Genomic DNA, 26,087 nt, shown 5'->3' with positions numbered 1-26,087 from the left:
GAGATTACTTTGGGGCTTAGTCAATTTGTATGTCCAATATTTATTTATTTTTTTACTAGTAACGCCATCTGTTAGAGAAGTAGATAATTCATTATTTTGCCAACAGATGGCGCTAGTAGTAATACAAAGTGTTATTACTTTATTTAATTTTTTTAGGTTTATAAAATTATATTTTTATGTTTGATAACACATCTAGACATGAATTTACATTACTATGTCAAGTTTCAAACCTAACAGTGCAGTAGTTTTTCCGTAAAGTGTACCACAAGAATGCATAGTTCGTCGAATAGTGATAATAATTATATTATATGTAATATATGTTTAGTATTTATGTATGTAGCATGTATTTTATTTTATAATATTATTTATGTATTTTATTTACTTTTGGACGTTTTGGTTAGTTTACTTTTAAAATGTTACTGTGCATTCCGTAAGTTTGTCTATCTAATTTGAATTCTCCCCTCATCTACTCGAAGGTTAGCTGGAAGAGATCCCTTACAGGGATAAGTTCGCCTTTGTACCTTTATATCTGTAAATATTATGTAAACCTGTGTTGTGTACAATAAAGTGATTACTACTACTACTACTACTACTATTGTTTGTTTTGTGATAGATTTCTTTCATTACATTTGCAACACCTACTGACGTGTTTATATGTATTAATTTCAGCTAACAATTGCTTCTGGAACTCATGAGACTATCATATACACCTCAACTCTCGCGCCGACCCTTATACGGCAGCATATAACTGTACACATGTATTCGTAACTACCTCCAACAACTTAATAATGGTCGGGTTTTGTGTAAATTGCCTTCAGTTCTACCTGAACTGGGTCAAAGGTCGGCCCGCGGTCGCACCTCATTTATATACTGCCTCAGGACTTTGTTGTACAATCAGCACCAATAGTAGTGGACGGAAACAACGCTTCAAACATATAGCATGGTCGCGTTTTTATCGCCTGTCACCTGTCACCAATTGTCACGTTCTAACTAAGTATATATAATATATATATCGCGATAAAAACGCGACCAGCATGCTGCCTTCGCTGGATTTTTTCCATGCAAGTTAGGGGCTCATTTCTCGAACGAACGGTATTAGACTAAGGGTTCCCCCAAATATGTCGACGCGGAATCGGCAAAACCCGATAGGAAAAAGCTTTATGTCTACGCAATAAGAGCGAAAAAGTCGTTGTTCGGCTCGGCTCGCATCGGCCGGCGCCTGCCGACGTGTCGACGGCTTTTTCGCGCTTATTGCGCGGACATAAAGCTGTTTCCTATCGGATTTTGCCGAATGCGCGTCGATATATCTGGGGAGACCCTAATAGTATTAGTTCACGAACTGTCAAGTCGTATGGGTTACCATGGCAACACACTAATAATATTAGACTAATACCGTTCGAGAAATGGGCCCCTATTAAGTTCTACAGTTCGCATTGTAAAGTCTCTGTCTCAGTCTTATTGTTCTACATAATTTTATAGAGATATATCTCCTTTTGTTAAGTTATTAGAGAAGGTAGATATTTTTGACGCGTAGTCGGATCTGTTACTTTCGATGCTGACTGTACAGGCTAAGATTGGCATATAGGTACTCGTAGTTCGACTAAAATGGGGTCTTACACAGGTTGAGTAATAAAAGTTGTATTTCTTGCAGACAATATTACCTAACTATTAAGTGTGGGCATGTTTGAGTAGTGTGTTCCACTGCAGCGTCTAAACTAATGAGTTGATTTTGCTAAATGTTCAGTCGATTCATTTTTTTTCAACGCAAGCGGTGTCACTTTCTTTATACATATAAGGATGCTGCCTATGTAGACTTGTAGAGCAACTGCGGTGCAACATTGTGCAACAGTAAGTTGCCTAATGTTAACGTGTTGCACAGCGTTGCTCCAAAACTTTTCAAAGAATTTTCTTGTTGAAAATCGTGTTTTTCTAGGCCCTGTTTAAATGAAGGATCGCCCGATCGCATAAACCGTCAGTTTGGAGCGTTCCGAGCACTAAAAAATCTCATTTCATCCCGACGAGCCGATTACGCTCCCAGCGGGGTGTTTGGAAGAATGACTGTGTTGTTGGATGTGTAAGGTTGGAAAGAGGTCGGGAAAACTGAGGACGTTTACCTATTTACCCTGTTTTAGAGTAATGTCAGCAGGAAAGGACGAAAATCTTATCGGATTGGTCTTAGCGGTCTCACGAACCCGTCGCCAAAAGTCACGCCCATTGAATCGAAGTTACTTTAATTTATTTTCTTTATCTATAATACCTTTAAACGAGCAATTCTTGTATATTTATTTATTTATATATGTATCTCGGAAACGGCTCTAACGATTTCGATGAAATTTGGTATATGGGGGTTTTCGGGGCCGAAAAATCGATCTAGCTAGGTCTTATCTCTGGGAAAACGCGCATTTTTGAGTTTTTATATGTTTTTCGAGCAAAGCTTGGTTTCCCAGATATTATTATTTTATTACCGCATACTTTTTACTATTTTGAATATTGGCTCATTTTCTATTCATTTATCTACACTAGGCGAGTAATAAAACTAATAAAATTCAACATGTCACCAATCCTTTACCAAAGGCACAACTTTGTGTCGGATCACTTCACGCATCTCATTCATTAAATATTTGTCAACACGTGACTCACTTTTATTACATGTTACATCCAAAGCGATAAATGATAAAAGCTGTGTCATGTCGTGCGAACGAGCAAATAATATTTTATGTCAAATAACCTGTCAGCTCCGAAATTCATGGAGTATTTTAATCAAATTATTCTTTTCGTTAACAATGTAGAAATTTTTGATATTTACCCTGAAAGGCAGATTAAAATGGAAATAGCAAAAGTTGATCTCGTAGACAGCTGCCGTACAAACGAAGTTATTAAAGGAAGCTTGTAAAATTGTAAAATGTTTTATGTAAAACACCTTTAAGGATTATGATTGATGGCGAATTATGCGATAGCTCAAGGAAAGGAATAAATGTCACTAAAAACCTTTTGAGAAGCACATTAAGCACAACATGAATTGGAAACTTTTTTGAGTTTACGCCATCTTCACATGTCTACACGCACATATGTACGTATAGACACGTGTAGATGGCGTAAACTCAAAAAAGTTTCCATATTATTAGATATAAATCAAAAAGCATTAAGTACTTTAATTATTTTAATGATTTATATTTATTTATATTTATTTATATTTATTTATATTTATTTATTTATTATAATGTCACTTACAGTATACACCAAACATGACACATAGGAATATAAGCATTAAATTGAATTATACATAACTATAATAATTAATAAATTATTAACGAAAAAAAAAAACAGTATGTCATAACTTAAATAATATTATTATCTAATCAGTACTAATGGTGCTCGGGGCGACTATAGCCTCGAGGTAGCGCCCGGCTGTGGCTAAGAATCTCGGTTCAGGAGTCGAAAATAAGTCCAATGAATCGTCTTGGGCCAATATGGCGTTAATAAGCTTTAGAGCTCGGTAGAGAGGTGAGTGGGAATTCGACTTGGTACTGGTGTTTGGGAGGTTGAGTAAGGGTAGTTTACGAGGACGGAGATTGTGCCTTGAAACAGGTGGAACGTTGAAAGATACCTGCGCTAAGAGGTAGCTGTTATTTGTCTGGCCTCGTAGTAAACGAATCAAGAATCGTACCAAGGCTACATTTCTTCGAGCTTCGAGTGTCTGGTATCCCACCATACCCAATACGTACGGGGTTGGATACAAATACGGATAGTAAAAATACATTTTCTTAAACAAGTATCTCGCGAAGGATTTTTGTACTTTTTCGACTGTTAGGACATATTTGTCTTCATGAGGGTTCCATACAATGGCGTTACAATCTAGTTTGCTTCTAACATATGAATAGTACAACAGATCCAGAGTCCGTCCACTTGAAAAGTGCTTGGTCTGCCGCTTAACAAAACCCATACGTTTTTGGGCCTCTTTGCAGGTTTGAAGAACCTGGTGATGAAATGTCATCTGTGGATCAAACCAAGTGCCCAAGTCTTTTACTAAGGCAGCTCGCCTTATCTTTTCACCCGCTATGTGATAATCATTGTGGTATGGAGATTTTGACCGTGTATATGAGATTATAGAGCACTTTGGAATGTTAAGCGCGAGACTATTTTTTATGCCCCATTGGTGTACTCGATTTATATCAACCTGAAGTACAGCCGTATCCCGCAAGTCGTCAACAGGATAAGCCAGTTTTACATCATCGGCAAAGATTAGACAAAAGGAATGAGATATTTGTGCCGGAAGATCATTTATTAATATTAAAAATAATAAAGGCCCGAGATTGCTTCCTTGACCTATGCCAGATGTTACTTGATAATGTTTAGACTTGCATCCTTGATATTGCACAAATTGCATCCGTTTTGACATGTAGTCAGCCATGAAACCAAGAAGCTTCAACGACAGACCACATTGAGCCAGTTTGTTCAATAGTATTCCGTTATCAACCCGATCAAACGCCTTTTGAAAATCAAAGTACGCTACGTCAACCTGCTTGTGAACTTCCAGATTATTCGCTATAAATGTAGTGATATTCATTAGGTTGGACGTGGTTGACCTTTGTGGTAAAAAACCGTGTTGTTCATCACAAAATTCTCCCTTTAGCTGATTGAATAGCCTTGCATATATTACCGCTTCAAATACCTTGCCAAATACACACAAGACTGCCACTGGTCTATAGTTTTTTATTTCGGATTTAGAACCACTCTTATGAATGGGTATTACTTTTGAGGTTTTCCAAAGGGAAGGGTATTGCCCTTGTTTGATTGAGAGATTAAAAATATAATGAAGGGGTGCTGCAAAGATCTCGTGGCAGTCCTTGACAATAACCTGCGGGACACGGTCTGGTCCCTGAGTGAATTTGGACGCGAGTTTCTTCAAAACCGCGCGGACTTCACTTAAATGGATATGCTCAATATGCACATGGGTTGAGCCCACGGCAGCTTTATTAGAGGACTCCATCGCTTCTTTAGCGTCTAGGGTAGGCGGCTTATCGAGGAAGACGCTCTGAAAAAACTTAGCAAATGAGTCCGCCACTTGTCGCGGGGACAAGTCGCCGAATACAGCTGGCTCCTGACCCTCGCGATTCATCTTTACGTACGACCAAAAGGAACTCGGGTCGCGTGTGATGTTTGATTGTATAATATCTCGATAATTACTCATAGCTTCCTCAGACATTGTTTTAACAAGTTTCCTATAATAATAGAAAAATGCATAATATTGTTGATTCCTAGTAATTTTGTATAACTTATGGTAACTATTTTTCAAGTTGATGTAATAAATTAAATCAGCTGAAAACCATTTGGGGTACTTTGTGGCACTTGTATCTTTTCTCTTAAGCGGAACTGCTGTCTCAATTATATCATTGACCGAAGCGAAGCGAAGGTCTACGTTTTGACTCGGGCATTTTGCTTTCGTATGTCCGGATGTTCTCCTCTACAGGTCGCAATTCTTAACCGATTCTCGTGAAATTTTGTGACCGAATTTTATGACTAAATAAAATTTTTTTGTCAATCCGGTTTTTGGAAATTTTTAAAAATGGCGAAGTCGTGATACCTGGCGCCTAAACAAATAGTCGTATCGATATCATAAGAGTTTTTTCTTTTTGAGACATGTTTACAGAGTTAATAGCAAAAAATGCAGAAAAAAATTATCGCTGGTTTAGGCGGTATTTAGATATTTAGTTTTGTATTTCCGGATGTTCTCCTATACAGGTCGCAATTCTTAACCGATTCTCATGAAATTTTGTGACCAGATTCTATGACTAAATAAAATTTTTTTGTCAATCCGGTTTTTGGAAATTTTTAAAAATGGCGGGGTCGTGATACCTGTCGCCTAAACAAATAGTCGTATCGATATGATAAGAGGTTTTTCTTTTTGATATATGTTTATAGATTAAATGGCCAAAAATTCAGAAAATTTGTAACGCTGGTTCCGACGGTATTTAGATATTTAGTTTTTACTTGAGAATGAGTAGCTAAATTTCGTCAGCTTTAGTAAGAACTATCATGGCGCATTTAGCAAACGTTCACTTTTTTGTTTGCATAGGGAGGTCCCTGGTTCCATCCCCAGTAATTGTATGCTGCTTCATAACTTTTTGTATTTTTTTATACTTAAATTTCGTATCAATTGTTGTTTTTTATTTTGAAAAAATGAAAAAAATCGTATTTTTTATTTATCAAGCGCGGGCTAAGCGTATTCGTTTATTTTTTGCAAGAGATGATGGCTATTTGCGCTTTAAAGAAAATTTGATTCTTGAATATACGGCGCCATACCTTTGCCCTATGCTCGTCTAGATGGCGACACCATTTTATATTTAACAATTTTTACTCATATCAGTAAAAGAACATGGGACAAAATCATATGGCGTTCTAAAAATAAAAAAAACCTTTTAGCCATACATGTATACATTTATTGATATTTTTTTTTTCATTTTCATTTTAATCCTGTATCGAAAGATGGCAGTAAATTTACTGTGACTACAAAATTTAGTATGACAATAACCCTCTACTACATATAGGGACCGTGTGCGTTGGAGGGTCTGCCATCTTGTGGCCTGAATCGGAAACATGTACATTGCCAAAACAAGTTCTACCATCTACCGTTCTTGTAGGTACGTTTCCTTATGCATATTCTGTCACAGAATAAATAATAGTACTAAGTACAGAAGACTCACTGTCTAACAAAACGCGTCTGTTACGATCAGCACAGATATGGCCGCTAGTGGCGACAGCGCCACGCGCGGCTTATGGCAAACCCCAAAATTGGGGCCGAACGGATGTACTTTTAGCTACCTGTAGCAAAGCGACGAAATCGCGGAGTGAGACACGCCTGGTTCTGTCATCTTGTGGGCTACATCGGAAGCATAAACGTCACATTTACGCCTCACGCCAAAAATCTGACGGCTCCTATGTTGCCCCCTATAGTTCACGCACGTGCCCTATACACTCTATTCTCTTTAGATTAGATATTTAAATTCTTACTCGAGAATAAGTAACCAAATTTCGTCAGCTCATCTAAATGCTATCATAGGGCAGTTGGAAAGACGCTTACAAGCAAGGATATGGGATAGGTACCCGGTTCGATCCCCAGTAAATGCAAGTATTTTTATTTATTTTTTGCACTTAAACATCGTATTGCTGATTGATCAAGCGAGCGCGAAGCGCGAGGTAAGCGTATTAGTTTGAGTTTTTGTTTGAACATTTTATTAGCGGTTTAAGTTCAAGGGCATGGCTGTTCCAGGAGTCAATTTCCACTTACGTTCTAGCATGGGCGGTCACCATCCATAAATCGCAGGGGTTAACATTGCCTAGGGTAGTGGTCGACCTTGGGCTCAGGGAACTAGCTGTAGGTTGCTCGTACGTTGCGCTTTCCTGGGCTCAAAGTCTAACTATCATTATCCTAGAGCCTTTTAATTTGGATCGCCTCGCTAAAATGGCCCATAATTTCCGCAAATCATTTTTTCTTCGAGGCAATTACTCCGTTCTTATTTTTTCCCAGTGGAATTTCTTCGCTTTATTTTATTTTTCGTGGACATTTTTTCATAAACTAAACTGCTCCCAGAGATAGGTAGGTTAGGGTTATTTTTTTTTGATGACCCTAAAAACGAATCTGCTCCCAGAGATAGGTAGGTTAGAGTTATTGGCTGACAGCGTTTGGTTTTTTACTTGTATTTTTTTAGATTATGTTTTATTTTTAGTGTTTTTAATATTTGTTGTATGTGAAATAGCTACAAGTAACAAATATAATTACTACAGTATTAACATACAGTAACAAGAAAATATTATCCTAGATATTTAAAAGAACGAAAATTATAAGGAAAAGATTAATTTAAAAATATTAAAAATAGGCGATTGCGGAAAAAAACCATTGGGAAAATATGGGAACGGAGTAATTGCTACCGAGAATGAATGATTTCGGGAAATTATGGGCAACGCAAAATATGAGAACGGAGTAATTGCCTCGAAGAAAAAATGATTTCGGAAATTATGGGCCACACTCGCGCACGAAGCTTCTTAGTTGCAGTTTACAGGCTAATTCAAAAGTAATGTTGGTTTCCTAACATAAGTAGAGTTAGACCAAGAAAAGTCTGCAGAGATTTTGACACTGGCACAAATAACATTGGCACTGCGTGTGCTGTCAAAATCTCTGCAGACTTTTCTTGGTCTAACTCTATCCACTTTTCTATACAATTAGTATGGCGACGTGGATACTTAAGGGGCATCGACCGTACACTGACATCGGGATGATATTTTTATCATGTTATTTAGTAGTCATCGCGTGCGTCTCGCTTGCGCCAATACATGTGCGGACAAGAACGAGTGAAATGCACGATAACTAAATGACATCAGTTAGATGTCTTTCTGATATCAGTGTAAGTTTGAATTGGCCTGTTAGCCAAAAATTGTTTCGTATGTCCATATGTTCTACTCTACAGGTCGCATATCTAAACCAATTCCCGAATTTTCTAAGCAATTGATAGTTAAGTTTTTATGGTCAAATTAGATTCTCTAAATTCTTCTAAACAACGGAACCATACATTTATTCAGTTTTAAGCTCTGCTCGCGAGGTCTACAGCTCACAGAGCCACTAGTTTATCTTATTGTATAGAAAATCTACAGCCTCATCTAACTTATCTATAAGATATAGCCTTGACCAGTCTACCTGTGAAAGAAGGGAATAAAGAAGTGGATAGTTGGCTTTACGAAAATTTCTCACTGCTTCGCTATTATTGGTTTCCGAAGTATGCTTTATTTGAGCAGCGAAGCGTGACCTTATTTGTATAGATATATCAAGGGGCTTGTGATGCAGCTCTTCGGACACTAGGCCACTCGTACTCTCTGATACCGAGATTGAAGCGACTGCCGGGGTTGCAAGTACCAGATCAAGTATACGCTGATTGCCATTAACAATATAATTCTCTTGGGATAAATTACATGCAGATACAAACATTTCATAATCTTTGCGTACAGAAGTATTTGTCGAATATAAATTAAAGTCACCTAGTATAATTATTGGTAAAGAGTATGAATTAACAATTTTTTCGATGCATTGAAATATAGAGTGATACCTGGAGTCCAAAATACGTGGGGGTAGATACACTACACAGCAGATGAAGCGCGTTGAACCAGCTGTAATATGAGCACAGACTATTTCATCCTCTTTATTGGCTCCACACTGTAACTGGCGGAGCACTAGCGGCGCACGCACAGCCAATAGTACGCCGCCGCCGCCGCGTCCCCATCGATCTCCGCGCAGCACTTGCCAGTTGCTTGGAAAGAGTTCGGAATCGAAAACCGAGTTGTCAAGACGTGTCTCTGTCAGTGCAATTACGTCAGCGTTGAACGAATGAAGTTCAGTTTTTACCGAGGTCACTTTACCTTTCAACCCTCGAACATTTTGATAGAATACGCTATATTTATGAGTCCTATGCTTGGATTTGGTTATTGGTACGAAAAAACGTTTTTCCCTGGTTTCGCTTTTTAACATTTGTAAACCATTCCTGCAAAGCCGTGTTCCGCGGCCAGACTGCTGGTGACATGAAGAACTCAAATTCTCGCGCTGAGACGCTTATTATGAAACAAGTATGTCGACTGTGTACTGGGCTGGGTTTCTTAACAGTATAGTTATCGCTGGGCATTTTTTTCTTCATATACGATATAATATTATCCTCTGTAGTGTCTCCGTGAAAATTCCAAGCATGGATATATTTACGTGGTTCCGTCACCTTTAAATCGGAGTCTTCTTCGCCGGTCGCTCTTATGACAGTTCGGCGAGACCGCGGTTTACTTGTCCGTCGTGGCGAGGTGCTACGGTTATTGATTGCATTTTCCCCGATTACCCCCCCATATAACCATTCCAGTCGCAGAATCACAAAGTGGTAACTAAATGTCAGATGTGTCGTAACAGAGTCCACACAATGTGTCTAGAATTGTTTCGAAACAAAGTGTCGTCGCCGTGTCTACACTTTTCCGTAACAAGGTGTCGACACATTTGTGTGCACTTTGCGTGCGGTTTGCGACTAAATCTGACAGCAAATTTGTGACAGCAAATGTCAATATAAAATACCTCTTGAAAACCAAGGTTTGTCAAACTACTATTAGTGTCTCGTGTGCTCGTAATTCTAGTAAGTCATCATGGGCAATGCAAATGATAATAATCGACCGAAACCATATAAACACCCAACACCCGTCAACCTTTTACAGAAAAGTTTTTAAAGAAATTCAATAAGCTACTTAGGTCAGGCAACGAATGCTCTAAAAGTTGTAGAGGGAAATGCGTCGGAACACAATTTTTGACTCCGTAACTCGGTTTGACAAGTTAGGAGGTGAACATATCAAAAGTCCCCGGCCGTAGCCCTTGAGCGGGGGGGAGAGAGGGGGCTTTGAAGGTCCCATTTTCCCGTTTTTCGATTATATCTCGGAAACTATGCATCTCAGCGACATGGCCACTTATACAAAATGAAAGTTAATTTAATTTGTTACAAGTTTATTCCGTCAATTTTTTCGATATGTTGAATAGTTTTTGAGATATCCGCTCTTGAAAGTTTATTTAGGGCTCTCAATTTTATCTTGATATATCTATATCAGTGAAGGTGCTAGGCCGTGTTTGGTATCGTTTTCGTATAAATCTGGGGTGCTGAATCCATTTAAGATATCACATTGACACCATACCACAAAATAAAAATAAATCTTTTTAGGGTTCCGTACCTCAAAAGGAAAAAACGGAACCTTTATAGGATCACTCGTGCGTCTGTATGTATGTCCGTCTGAATACACAAAATAGTTCTTTACCTATAGACGACAGGAAAACCTATTAGAAATGTGCAGTCAAGCGCGAGTCGGACTTAATGTACGGAACCCTTAATACGCGAGTCCGACTCGCACTTGGCCGGTTTTTTGATACTCTTCTTGACGCTTAACCGCTGAACCGATTTCGTTGAAATTTGGTATAGAAATAGTTTGCGTCCCGGAACAGGACATAGGATAGATCTTATAACCAAAATCATCTTTTGAAGGTGTGAAAAGTGGCGTGGAAATTTGTACGGGAAATCAATAACCGCTGAACCGATTTATATGAAATTTGGGATGGTCTACATCTTTGATTTAGTTAAAAATGATGAAAAAACATGACTTCAAACCTAAACTTAAACAGTATTAACTTCAAGAAGTCAATTCTGAATTCCCCCCTACACCTCATTTCACACCTTTAAAGGATGATTTTTGAGATAACTTATTATATCCTGTCTCGGGACTCAAAATATATGTGTACCAAATTTAAATTAAAACTGTTCAGCAGTTTAAGCGTGAAGAGGAGTTTAAAAGAAAGTATTTTAATAAGTTTATATGTTTTTACTTCGGAATGGTGTCAATGTGATACCTTAACTAAATTTGGCACTGCGAATTTATACGAAAACGATACCAAACATGGCCTCGTAGCTTTACTGTTGTAGAAGTCAAAATAAAATTGAGAGCCCTAAATTCTTATTACTTGGCCAAACTTGTGTAGAAGGAAAAGGTAAAATAAAAGTCTTCGGCAGGAATATAAGACACAAATATTTTTTTTTTGCGTTACTATTTCATTCATCAAATATAAACATACCTTGATTATACTATTCTAGTGAGATCCTCATAGATAAACAAAAACATTTACTTAAAAAATTACAAGGTCGAAATGTCACGGAACTTGTGAGAGTAATTGGTGAAATAAAAAAAAATTATGACAAAAAAAAACTGGACACAATTTAAGAATCACCCAATTGCGTCGAGGAATCATCTGTATTTTTGCTTGTTTCATTACCTCCTCGCTTCTTTTTTGTCCTTTGTATTCTGTAGCAATTTGTTAGATCTGAAAATAAAGATAACTTGCGTCGTCACGGATGTCGATTTATAGGTTTTAGGGAGTGCAGAATTCGAAAACGATGATCATTTTATAATCCAAGATGGCGGCTACTTATTTTGTCATAAAAGTGGAATCCAAAATGGTTATCATTTTCTAAATCTGCGCCCCCCAAAACCTATAAAACGACACCCATGACGACTTTTATGACATAGTGCATGGCCGCCATTTTGGATTTCAAAATGGTCATCATTTTCGAAATCTGCGCCCCCTAAAACCTATAAAACGACATCCATGACGACTTTTATGACATAGTGCAAGTCCGCCATCTTGGAATCCAAAATGGTCATCATTATCGAAATCTGCGCCCCCTAAAACCTATAAAACGACACCCATGACGACTTTTATGGCATAGTGCATGGCCGCCATTTTGGATTTCAAAATGGTCATCATTTTCTAAATCGGGGCCCCCTAAAACCTATAAAACGACATCCATGACGACTTTTATGACATAGTGCATGGCCGCCATCTTGGAATCCAAAATGGTCATCATTTTCAAAATCTGCGCCCCCTAAAACCTATAAAACGACACCCATGACGACTTTTATGGCATAGTGCATGGCCGCCATTTTGGATTCCAAAATGGTCATCATTTTCAAAATTGGGGCCCCCTAAAACGTATAAAACGACATCCATGACGACTTTTATGACACAGTGCATGGCCGCCATTTCTAAAATGGTCATTATTTTCGAAATCGGCACTCCCTAAAACCTATATATCGACACCCATCTCGACTTTTATGACAAAGTGTTTTGCTACCATCTGCATGCAAGACATTTCTATTATTTTTACGTACAAAAATGGCCCCCTGTCAACTTTCAATCGAGATTTAATCGATAATTTATTCGATTAATATTCAGATTAATTCAATTTCAATCTATGTTAGGTCGACTAAACTAATCGCGATTAAAATTTGAGAATTAACTTTTTTTATTCCATTAATTAGTCGAATAAACAGTTAATCGATTAATGCCCATCTCTGACCACGGAATTTTTACACTTTGAGAATATCTGAAACAAATCAACACAAGGAGCCATTTTGCAAATCCAGTAACATACCAGTAACTTTGTTATTACTTTTGACAGCGCGTGTCATGTGTCAACACAGAGTCGACACAAAGTCGAAACATTGCAACTACTTTGTGACTGCAATATTTCTCAGCCTTAAACCATATTTATACATCATAATTAACAAGTTTCGTAGTATGTAAAGCGTTATTTCTGTTATTTAAGTATAGTATACGCATCGAAGTACTAAAAATGCTTCAAATAATATAGTTATGAACACAGGCATAGTCTAATAAAACATGGTCTTCCATTCCCAGAGTGACACGGGGCTACGTCACAACAACATGGCCGCTACATATAGCGCTATCGCATATTATCATATAGCGCTGTCGCATGATGACGTAAGCCCGTGTCAGTTAGGTGACCTAGAAAAGACGGGAATGGAGTACCAGGCGGAGTATATTATTATACCATGAACACAGGCACTGAGAAGTAAACAATTTCATTTCCGGCTAAACTAAAACAATATGGTGGCGCGTTGATTATATTACACTTAGTTTATCAAATCACTCGAGCAGTTTAATTCCCCATAATAATTTAAGTCCTATTGTAATATAAATGCAAACAATATATAATTACGTCTTGTAATCCGTTTTAGAGATGGCGTATTAATGTCACTTATTTTTATTTAAGTATTTTTCCATCTGACAGTTTCCATTTGACAGGAACAAAATGAACGAATGAACGAATGATTTTGGCATAAAGTAGTCGCAAACCCGAAACAATGTGTGCACACGGCGACCACACTTTATGTCACTTTGTGTCATGTGTCGACCCTTCCCCATTTCTGGTAACTGAGTCGACACGGCGACGACTCTGCGACTGGAATTGTGACCGAAACAGACGGTGTCGACACAAGATGTGTCAACACCGCGTCGTAACGGCGACTGGAAATGGTTGTATGGGCCGTCCTCCTTTGTGCACGTAGACAACCTTGGTATTCTTGTGGGCGTGTGTGTATCAGACGCCGTCTGTCTCAATGGCATCATAGGTTGTGCGGGGAGCTCCGGTTGAATATCGTGCGGTATGGTTGACAAAAAAGAGTTAGACAAATCGGGTTGCTTATTGGTCTGGGATATCGTTTCACTTACGCAGTTTACACTGTGCGGCGGGTTTGATTTTCCCGAGGATGTAAACCGACCAACTGCTGTTGCTAAATCTTGTTTTATTATTGATACTTCCGATTCCGCCGCTAAGATGCGCTTATTATGGTCCTCAAACTCTAGGTGTAGTGTTTGATATTCATCAGTCGTCTCCTCCACGGTACTAGTGAGGTTGTTTATTTCTATTTTGAGAGCATCATATTTTTCATTTAGTACGTTCGTTGACAAAATTGTATTATGGTCCGCGGCTTCATTTATTTTATGCTGCAAGTGTTGAATGTCTTTCTTGAGTGCTTGGTTCGCTTGTTGTAGACCTAAGAGCTCATTTTGTACTTTATTAATTTCTGCTTTTCTAAGGTTATTTTCATTGAATAGAGTTTGAGTTTCTTGTTTTATTTCTTCTTTAAAGCTCATTATTGCGTTACTTATTTCAGTTTGAAGTGTATTACGGAATTCTGCAAGCATCCACGTGTTATTATTTTTTAACTGTGCAGAGACCATCTCTGCCACATTTTCTAAAGTCAGCTCAGTCTGAGATCTCGAGGGAGTATTTGTTGGGTGGTCGCTGGTAGGGGGTTGCTGGGACTTCAAATATTGAATGTTTGTTTGTTGGATGTCGTGATACGGTCCACGGTTAAGCACCTGTGTTGATGTGCTTCCCACCACAATGTCTTCAAAACTTGTGACGTTACTATCATCTAATGACATATTTGTGTCTTCAAAATGTTGCTCCTTTTGTCGCAGGACCGACGGTGACGTTGCTGGTGTATTGTCATCCCGGCGCCGACGCGTGTTGTTGTCACACCGAGGGCATTTCCAAGTTTTTCGCAGCTCATTGCCATGCTCTTTATAATACGCTGCGGTCATGTTTACACAGCCATAGTGATAAGATCCGTTGCATTGTGGGCAGTTGAGTAATTCTCCTCTCTCAATCTTCCTGTCACACCCTAAGCAGATCATTGTAATTTCGTATTATTAATATACCTGTGATGTCCGTTTACTCCTATGCATATCATGTCCGTTTTACTCGTGCGCCAGTGTCCGCGCGCTGCAGCGGTCGTACTCTGCAGCGCTGCAGCGCTGCAGCGCACGTCGGGAACAGGTTACGTGTGACGTGTGACTCACCGCTCACCGCCGCGCTCGCGTGTTAGGAATATTAACCGTTGGGTGATAATTTATAAAATGTTTTTTGTCATAACTTTTAAAGTATTGCGTATTTTGGGAAGCGGTTTTTTTCACTATATTCCTCGTTTCACCCCGTTTCACATTATGAGGCCAATTCTAATTCAACAATTTGCTACAGTTTTGATTTCGTTAGAGTCCGTCTGAGCTAAGTGAGCTAACTTAGCACCGAATTGAATAGAACAAAGTGAGATTTATAAACGTCATATTTTCATATAAATTTGACATCAATGATGCCATTGCCACACTTTGTCATTTCAAATGCCATACAGAGTGAGCGTGGTTTGTCTATGATATATGTCTACCTACTCATTCTTGGTTTCTATATAACGTGATATTCGGTAAATAAAAGTTCAATTCCGTTCAATATTTATTGTATAAAACTGCCAACTATTTCCTACCCCGGGTTGACAGCGAGCGGGGTCTATTGTGACGCGTTAATAGAAATATACCTATATATGACACCGCAAATATGACGCCACAAATATTTTCCTTGCCGGGCGCCTGGGGAGAGCAGTACAGACATCTTTAACATATGTGAACAGGGTATTTTTTCAGTGTTGAGACATACCTGCTATCGTCAGTACCGTCTTTACCATAAGGGCACACGGGGCCCGTGCCCAGGGCCCCCATCGTCAGGGGGCCCCGAAGGACAGTCAGTAACAGTATATTTGATTACCCATAATAAATAGAAGATCATAGTAGAAAAATGTTAGTTTAATTCATTTTCTTTACTTTCCAAAAGGGCCCCAAATTCTTAAGCACCCAGGGCCCCAGCATAGTTTAAGACGGCCCTGGCTATCGTTGACATACACAGTCACTGCTTAGACATTATGCATCACGATCTGAAATGACGATTTCGGGATTCATCTTATGTTGAAACAGCAACACTGTTAACTGTCCATCGGTGGACCTTAAGCAGGCCACTGACGAGCCTTCCAAATGGATGCCGTTACAATGGATTCACCCAAATGGACAGCATCCTGATATTAAACATTGTACGTTTTTGACATTCACGGACCGATTTTGGATTGCAGCCACGCTATTTGGACTGTTGGAAGGCTCGTCAGTGGCCACCTTTATGCCTTTTGTAATAAGGTCCACCGATGGACATTTAATAGTGTGGGCGATGGTACTGTTGGCAGTGGCGTAGCGTGAACTAATCTAGCCGTGGGCGAAGGCCCTTTTGTTTCACTGTACCCGAAGGGGCCTCGCGCGAGGCCGCCCTTGGGGCGCAAGGCCGTGGGCGATGGCCCACTTCGCCCACGCCTAGCTACGCCACTGACTGTTGGTAAAATCTCAGTAGGTACCTACGTTCTAGAGTCGGAATAAGATAATGACAATCACAATGTCATTATTAATGTCAAATTTCTATGAAAATATGACACTTGTTCTATTCAAATAAAAAAAATCGGTATAAAGCAAAGGTTGCTTAGATGGACACTACTCGTTTTTAGGGTTCCGTACCTCAAAAGGAAAAAACAGAACCCTAATAGGATTACTCGTGAGTCTGTCTCCGAAACTACTGGGTCTAAAATTTTGAAAAAAATACACAAAATAGTTCTTTACCTATAGATAACAGAAAAACCTATTAGAAATGTGTAGTCGGCCGTCAGTTGGACTTAATTACTTAGTTTTTGATCCGACCCCTACGGGTTTTTCAAAGACATTTCATTCTCGTTCCACATAAAAAATACATTGTTAATAATAGGGTAATGTACGGAACCCTTGGAACGCGAGTCCGACTCGCACTTGACCGGTTTTTTTAAACAAGGCTTATTAAACACAAAGTGTGTGTCCATACTGTATTTATACAAGCACTGTTGCACAACCCGAGCCTTTTCAATCCTCAATATTGCCTTTAGAGGTATACCCTGCACTCCTTTTACCTTCACACCATATCACAAACACCTATCTTTTTGTATTCAACCATATTACTACTATTTGAAGGTTGAACTTTGATTGAAGAGTTTTTTGAATGTGCCTTCTCAACGAGGTTAGTTTCTTGGTCCCTGACTCCCTGACAATTCTCGTATTTACGAAATATCTTATCACATTGCCTTTTGTATTGGGGAGCTTTCCTCAATGTGCTGGGTAATATTGTCCGTATATTTTTGAAAATACCAGTACAGGTATATAATCTAAGATATTTTACAATAAAAGCAAATTAAACATAAAAATATCTATTAACAAAATAAGTTGTATGACTTTCTGAATGAATATTTACTGTAGGTAATGCGTATACAAAAATATATATTAGACGTACATACCACGCCGAAACCAAAACCACATCAAATTTACAGTTATGATAAGAGCACTGTGTAACACCTTGTATAAACTTGTATAAAATGTTTAGTTAGTCCATGATAGCCGTATAAAAAAGCTAGAAAAAATCCCGCCTAACTCGAGATAAATGGGTCGATGTAAACATATTTTGCCGGCTCTCATGAATATTGATCCTCATTTGAATATGTTACTTGACTGCACCCACGTTTTTTACGTTCCTTAGGGTAAAAAGGACAATAGACGTTGTATTAGGTATTCTGACACACCCTTTTCTGGATTATTGTTCCGTTTATTAAAATTATTAGGTTATAGATTATTAGAATATACACAGTAAAGATGAAATTTTGACAGCTGTATTTTTTTTTTTTTTTTTTATAAATATTGTTATGTTCCTGGAAACGCGGCGCTATCGGTATACACGTTGTTTCCGGGTGTGTAATTGTTCTAGTCGGGATATGGTGTTTGTGTTTTGTGCTTGTGAAGTGTAGTATGTGTATGTGTGTGTGAGTGTAGCTGTCAGTAAAAATAAATAAAATAGTGGAAAATAAATAAATACCGCAAGCAGATGTTTAATAGCACAAGTTTTATTAAAAAACCGGGCAAGTGCGAGTCGGACTCGCACACGAAGGGTTCCGTACCATTATCTATAAAGACGGTCACCCATCCAAGTACTGACCCCGCCCGACGTTGCTTAACTTAGGTCAAAAATCACGTTTGTTGTATGGGAGCCCCACTTAAATCTTTATTTTATTCTGTTTTTAGTATTTGTTGTTATAGCGGCAACAGAAATACATCATCTGTGAAAATTTCAACTGTCTAGCTATCACGGTTCGTGAGATACAGCCTGGTGACAGACGGATGGACGGACGGACAGCGGAGTCCTAGTAATAGGGTCCCGTTTTACCCTTTGGGTACGGAACCCTAAAAATGACAAGATGGCGATAAGTGAAATCATGTTACGTCTTTATAACGTTGTGAAATAGAAGCGTTCGAGATTATCCAGCATTCGTGATTACCCGGCCTTCCCCTAATGGTAACTTTATATACCAGTTATACCCAAGGCTAAATATTAGTAAATACTAGTATCTAGACGTTATCGCGCTTATTTTAAGTCCAAAATAGCGATAATTGGGTAGAGTTAGACCAAGAAAAGTCTGCAGCGATTTTAATAGCCCACGCAGTGAAAGTGTTATTTACATGTTACACGTCATAATTTCATAAAAGTTTGACGTTTGAAGTAACACTTGCAATGCGTGGGCTATCAAAATCGCTGCAGACATTTCATGGTCTAACTCTAGTCTTTTTCCACTATTGATTAATTTATTAATTCTAGTTCTTAACCATGATGATCATTGGTTACAGAGCGGGAATTCTGTACATACGTTATCTGGTGACGGCGCGCTATCGACCGCGCATCGTCCTGCGTCCTTGAGTGCAACTGCATAGTATACTGCACTCGCGCGTGACGCATGTTTGGCTTCTGCAGTGCTGGACAGATGGACAGTTGGACAGACCGTCTAACGTATGTGTAAGGTTGTTTAGACGAACTATGCATCTTATTGACCAAGCGTTAGCGTTAAAAATGTTTTCGTATGTCCGGATGTTCTCCTCTACAGATCGCAATTCTTAATGGATGCTCGTGAAATTTTGTGAGCAGGTTCGAAGATAAAATCGTTTTTTGTTGTTGTTTGTACTAGGAAACTTTTAAAAATGGTGGAGCCATACATTTATTTAGTTTTAGGTTATGGGTCAAACAGATCACTGTGTTATGTCTTTCCTGTAGACATACACAAGAGTTAAGGGCTATAAAGGTTAATTTTCTTATTTAACCCTTATCCACGTGAAAAGGTCCTCCTTTTATTTACTGAACTATGATAAAATCATTACTTACATGCCCACAAGCTGTTAACTATTGCCCACAGGAGAGAAAACTAGTGTGTTCGCGCGAACTGTACATTTTTCTCTCCTGTGAGCAATAGTTAACAGCTTGTGGGCATGTAAGTAATGATTTTATCATAGTTCAGTAAATAAAAGGAGGACCTTTTCACGTGGATAAGGGTTAAATAAGAAAATTAACCTTTATAGCCCTTAACTCTTGTGTATGTCTACAGGAAAGACATAACACAGTGATCTGTTTGACCCTTAAGGGGCCCACTGATTAACAGTCCGCCGGACGGTATCGGCCTGTCAGTTAGAACAAAATTTTGACAGTTCCGAACAACTGACAGGCCGATATCGTCCGGCGGACTGTTAATCAGTGGGCCGCTTTATGCTCGGCGGGCTACAGCTCACAGAGCCACTAGGTTTAAATCTGAATCTCTACCCCTACTTAGTGTCATTTTTAGGGTTCCGTACCCAAAGGGTAAAACGGGACCCTATTACTAAGACTCCGCTGTCCGTCCGTCCTAGACATGTGCGCCGCGCCGCCGCGCCGCCGCCGCCGACGATTTTTCCACGCCGCCGCCGCCGATAAATTTGACCGGCGTATAATCGGCGTGGAAATTTTTGATACCTATCGTATCTTATTGCTTGTTGCGTAGTGAATAGATAGTGTCAGAGAATAGATAGTATAATTTAAAGATCCTTATGCTTTTTCGCTTATTTTTTGCCATCGAAACAAATTAGCATCATTTTTGTCGTTGCGGTGTTGGCTGTGATAACGATTTAGCGTTAATTTAAATAAGATCTAGTTTCTGGATAACAGGTTATTATTTGATATTTTATCGCCTAGCTTTTTTATAGAACGCATTTTATTTTACCTACATTACTTACTATTAATGTAAAACAATAAACTGCATCAAAATACGATTACAAATGTACAATTGACACTCAAGAGACTATTCTCTTGATTTTGAACTGTCATAAGGAGTTCTCTTTTATCGACTTCCGATACAAATATATCGATACAATGTAGAACTCAAAATATTTAAAAGTTATAATAGTTAATGGATATTTGTCTGTAAAAGAAGTACTTAGTTTAAGCAGATAACATGTAAAAAAATGACTACACAATTCTCTTAAAAAGAAACTAACGGACTTAGACCGAACTAGGTATAGAAAAAAAACACAGAACTGAAGAAGGTAATTAAATATATGTGACACTATTAACTATTAAATTTTCATTGTTTTTAATGCACATATCTATTTCGCATTTTCAATAACTCAAAGTTATCTGGAATAGATCGCTCTCTAGCGATTAAACCGCTTTTACTTTTAATCTTTTTTAATATGTTATAGGTATTCTACATTGTATAGATATAGGTATATCGAAAGTCGGTAAATGAGAAATCCCTAATGATAATTCAAACTGCTGAGAATTCCGGCCTCTGAATTGCTAAATTTGTTAATATTTAAACATACCGTCAGGTTGGTAAAAAATGGTTGCTAAGTGATATGATTAGGGAATGCAAATCGGTTATAACCGTAACCGAAATATTCGGTTATAACCGAATATTTTGACAAAATTTCATAACCGAATATTGAAAACTCGAATAACCGGTTACGGTTATTTTCGGTTATTTATTTATGACTTAGATTCTGTTTTTATCATCTAATGACAACGAAATCATGCCTTTTTTGGCTTGACGCCTGTGACTATAAGTTTTGTCATTCGTGTACTTTAATAATGAAAATATACGAAATTTACTTCCCTTCTTTATGAAATATTTTTATTGAATATTAATTTCGCGTGACGTCCAAGGTCATATTTTTCTTTACTGAATTTTGTGTGTTTTATTAATAAACGAAGACTTATTCTCACATTCCCTAATACTGTACCTTTATTGTCGTAATTTTTTAATTACTTCATTGTAAATTTATCATTTTTTGTCCAAAGTAACCGTAACCGATTATAACCGATATTCGGTTATTTTTCGGGCATAACCGTAACCGAAACCGGTTATGAAGTTTGGCCGGTTATTGCATTCCCTAGACATGAGGGGATATCACTTTCGGCAATAATTTATAAAACACCCATAATGTGTTTTGGATAGCCTAGTAAATACTCAGAAGGCTTTAAAGTAGAGTTTCTACAGCCACGTTCTCATGTACTATAAAAATTATGCCACGCCGATTTCACGCCGATCACGCCGCCGCCGCCGGTCAAAAAATCATCGGACGCCGCCGCCGATGATTTTGCCATCGGCGCACATGTCTAGTCCGTCCGTCCGTCTGTCACCAGGCTGTATCTCACGAACCGTGATAGCTAGACAGTTGAAATTTTCACAGATGATGTATTTCTGTTGCCGCTATAACAACAAATACTAAAAACAGAATAAAATAAAGATTTAAGTGGGGCTCCCATATAACAAACGTGATTTTTGACCGAAGTTAAGCAACGTCGGGCGGGGTCAGTACTTGGATGGGTGACCGTTTTTATAGATAATGGTACGGAACCCTTCGTGTGCGAGTCCGACTCGCACTTGGCCAATTTTTTTATTCATAGCGTGACGAGCGTTTGCGTTTGTGTTGTCTATTTTTGTAAGGGACTTTGAACAGCGCGCCAAGCGGGACGTTTTGGAAACTCAAAAATCCCACACGTCAGGCTATCGAATGAAATGACACTTAATGCAAACGCGTACGTCTCGTCACTCTGTGAATGAAACTTAGGTACACTAGAGGTAACAGGGTATTTTGTGAAATATTAAAGTTTGTCAAATGTCGGTGAGTTGTTAATTTGGACATTTTGAAACTTTGTTGAAGTTCACGTGAGGTCAAAATGGCGCGTAAGGGTAACATTCCATTTCCAACGACAGCTGCACTACTGTCAATTTTACAATGGAAATTGACAATGACAGCGACGCGTTCAGTACCGGTATGCAGCTGCGGTTAGAAATGGAATGTTACCATAAGGGTAACATTCCATTTCTGACCGCAGTCGCACTACTAGTACGAACGCGTCGGTGTTATTGTCAATTTCCATAGTAAAACGAATGGTAGTGCTGCTGTCGTTGGAAATGGACTGTCACCTTAAAGGCCTGTGCACACCGGCTTGCGTGTGCGTGACGTGCACGTGCGCGTGAGTAAAATGTTGGAGCCGCACACGCACACGTCACGCAGGCGGTGTGCCGTCTCTCATAAGGATCTGTATACTACAACGCAACACGCACACGTGCACGTCACGCACACGCAGCCGGTGTGCACAGGCCTTAAGAAAGAATATATCTCTTAGGTAAACCCTGCCTGAGTTGATCGAAACAGAAACCTCATTAACCCCACTTCAGCAATCGGTAAAAGATAATCATGTCCGTCCGATTACATCAGGCGAAAATTGAAAGGGGAGCGAAGGCCGAAACATACTCGCATCTGTCAATGTAAAAACTACCTTGTTGTTTCAAAACTACGGTTTATATTCGAATGGTGAGCGGAGAGCAATGATTGCCGAATCTGTCAACTTAAAAACAATCTTGTTGTTTCAATAATACGGTTTGCATTTAAATGGTGAGTTTAGAGTAATGATTACCGATTTAGAGCACGATGCTTGTTTTTGTATTAATTAATCTTAATTGTAAATAGTCGTTATGTTGTATCTTCTTGCTGTGTAACTTTTTTCTTATTTAACTAACTGTTTACGGTATGTTATTTCTGTCTTTTTTCTTCTTGTCTGTTACCTTCCGTGATTCTTCTCACTTGATGGTCTCATCGGAAGATCAGCGCTGGAAGCCACCAGCAACATGCTGAGATGGGGCCATTTCGTGGCACTTTAATCTTATTTTGTGTTTTCTTTTATACTATGTACTGTTCCGATTGTTTGTGCTTACGAATAAATCTATTCTATTCTATTCTATTCTATAAAAGTAAAGCAGTCACGAGTTATTCGTTTCTGGTAATTTATGTGAAAATTACGAGTTTACCATATAACCGGGGGCCCATTTCTCGAACGGTATCTTATACCTTTAAACGAGCAATTCTTATATTTTGGGGATCTCGGAAACGGCTGTAACGATTTCGATAAAATTTGCTATATGAGGGTTTTCGGGGGCGAAAACATCGATCTATTTTATTTATATAAATAAAATAAATAAATAAAATATTATAAGACATTTTTACGCAAATTGACTAAGCCCCACGGTAAGCTCAAGAAAGCTTGTGTTGTGGGTACTCAGACAACGATATAAATAACATATAAATACTTAAATACATAGAAAACAACTATGACTCAGGAACAAATATCAGTATCATCATACAAATAAATGCCCTTACCAGGATTCGGAAAAGGAAAAGAAAAACAACTTGGATGGATAACCTTAGGAGTTGGACGGGAATCGACGCTGCCACGCTAGGCAGAAAAGCTGCGAATAGAGAAGAGTTCCGGACTGTGGTAGCCGACATCCGTAGAGGATATGGCACCTAAAGAAGAAGAAGACCAGGATTCGAACCCGGGACCATCGGCTTCATAGGCAGGGTCACTACCCACTAGGCCAGACCAGTCGTCAAACGACTAATGCGTTATTTAATTAATACCTAGCACTGGTACAAGTGGTACACAACGAAGGCCGCGAACATATCTGACACGATCGTATTTGTAGAGTCTTAAAAAGAGCGTGTCACATATTTTTACGGCCTTCGAAGAGTAACATATTATTGCAGGTTGCAAACTTAAAGCTTCTAGTTTTTATTCCAAGTATCCCAACGGTACTTTCACACGTCCAAATGCACCGTTTTCACATCGCGTCGCACTATAAATATTCCATTGAAACCCAGCCTCCCCTGACCCGACATTGACCCGCTGCAGGTGCACCCCGCTCTCCCCTGCGGTTTATGAATGAAGGTAAACATGCAGTTTGCAGATGCAATACACTGCCGTGATAAATATTATCACTTTATTCAATACTTAGTAATTTGGATAGCGTATTTTTTATCCAATCTGATTTTTATCGATTACCCATACAAACTTCCACCCCCTTTTCACCACCTTAAAGGATGATTTCTGGGATTAAAGCTACCCTATGTCCTTAAATTTGTTACATAAACATAAACATAAATCTTTATTTGCAATAGATATAGTATTTTACAGATCTTAGGCTAATACAGATATACAGGTCCATATATCTAGACTTAAATAAGTCATGCAAATCTTACTTTATTACTCGCTAAAATAACCTAGATGTTAAGTACTTACATTATTAAAATATTCAGTGGTACTATAAAAACATTTGTTAACCAGCCAAGTAAATAATTTGTACCTTAATTTTTTGAGGGGTAGTTCTCTTAATTGCTCTGGTAAATTATTAAATATTTTAATGCACATGGCGTAACAATTTCTACCCCTCATTGCAGTGTGCATTTTTGGGAGCACGAGTCTATCCGGATATCGTGTGTTGATGTGTGTTACCTCTCTTTTTATAGAGATAGTTTAAGTCCCGGGACTTAAACTATCTCTATAACAAATTTCAACTAAATCGGTTCAGCGGTCGGGACACTCGGGACAGACAGACACACTTTCGCATTTATAATTTTTATGGATGGATGGATAGATTATATATTTTAAATTTTAGGTAAACACTTTATTGGATATACGAAATATTAATGTCTAGCGACCCGCCCGGCTTCGCACGGTTTAACAAATTATACACCTAAACCTTCCCCAAGAATCACTCTATTGATAGGTGAAAACCGCATGAAAATCCATCCGGTAGTTTTTGAGTTTATCGCGAACATACATACACACAAACAGATAAACGCGGCGGGGGGGACTTTGTTTTATAAAGTGTAGTGATATGCAGTCGCTGCAGTGCTGCAGTACTCGTAGTAGGCGCAGCCTGGCGACCGGCCAAGGGTGAGCCGTCAAGTGAAGGCGGCGACAAATCACTCTTAAATCTGGCTTAGATTTTCCTTCGTAAATAATAAACTTATTGAACGCTGTTAAGGCAAAGCAATCTTCTTTTTCGAAACGATCTTAGTTTTATTTGCAGTGAATTAACGTAAGTATGGAACAACCAATTTATAACTAGGCATAAATGGTGTAAGTGTAACAATCGCGGAGCGTGATGGTACTTTACCCCGAAGTTAACGGAATTAAAAAAAAACACGTGTATATTATATATTCCATTGCTGTCTGTATGTACGTCTGTATCTTTAGGTATTCAAAAAAGATTAAACAAAATCTAACCTCAAATGGCTTTAAGCCAGTTGAGGGTAGATGAAAACATTACATGATCAAATAATGTAGGTTAAAGTCAGGTCGTTCAGTGTCAGATCCAGGCGGTTTCGTATTTTGATCGGTTAATAACCAATAAATGTCATAACTACCCGAAAATTTACAAATTGTTTGTTTACTTTTATTTAAATACCTAAAGATATAGAATATACTTAAAATGTATTCCTTAAACCACTCGTTCCACCCCGTTTGACCTTGTCCCATTATGAATACATTATTGCGTTTAGGCAAAGCCTATTGGCACGTGCCAACTCCATACTGGCCGGTCGCCAGTCTATCACAGAACGTATGTACAATTTGCAATCTTATTGCGACGGGGTATGATTCAAATTTAGTATTCAATAGTGTTTATAGGCCCGCATT

At 38.6% G+C, this 26,087-nt stretch overlaps 1 long non-coding RNA gene across 1 annotated transcript in view; it reads left to right on the top strand.

The window, feature by feature from the left end:
- The first annotated feature begins 1,318 nt into the window (after nucleotides 1-1,318).
- The window catches only part of LOC134794469 (uncharacterized), a 585,842-nt gene continuing 561,073 nt past the window's right edge, over nucleotides 1,319-26,087 (top strand). Inside the window, exon 1 of the long non-coding RNA XR_010144674.1 lies at nucleotides 1,319-1,418. This is a non-coding gene — a long non-coding RNA (uncharacterized LOC134794469). The remainder of the gene's footprint in view (nucleotides 1,419-26,087) is intronic.

The sequence above is a fragment of the Cydia splendana genome, chromosome 10 (assembly GCF_910591565.1).
Source record: "Cydia splendana chromosome 10, ilCydSple1.2, whole genome shotgun sequence".
NCBI lineage: Eukaryota > Metazoa > Arthropoda > Insecta > Lepidoptera > Tortricidae > Cydia > Cydia splendana.
Note: the sequence above shows the minus strand (reverse complement) of the source record. Positions and strands in the feature narration are given on the sequence as shown.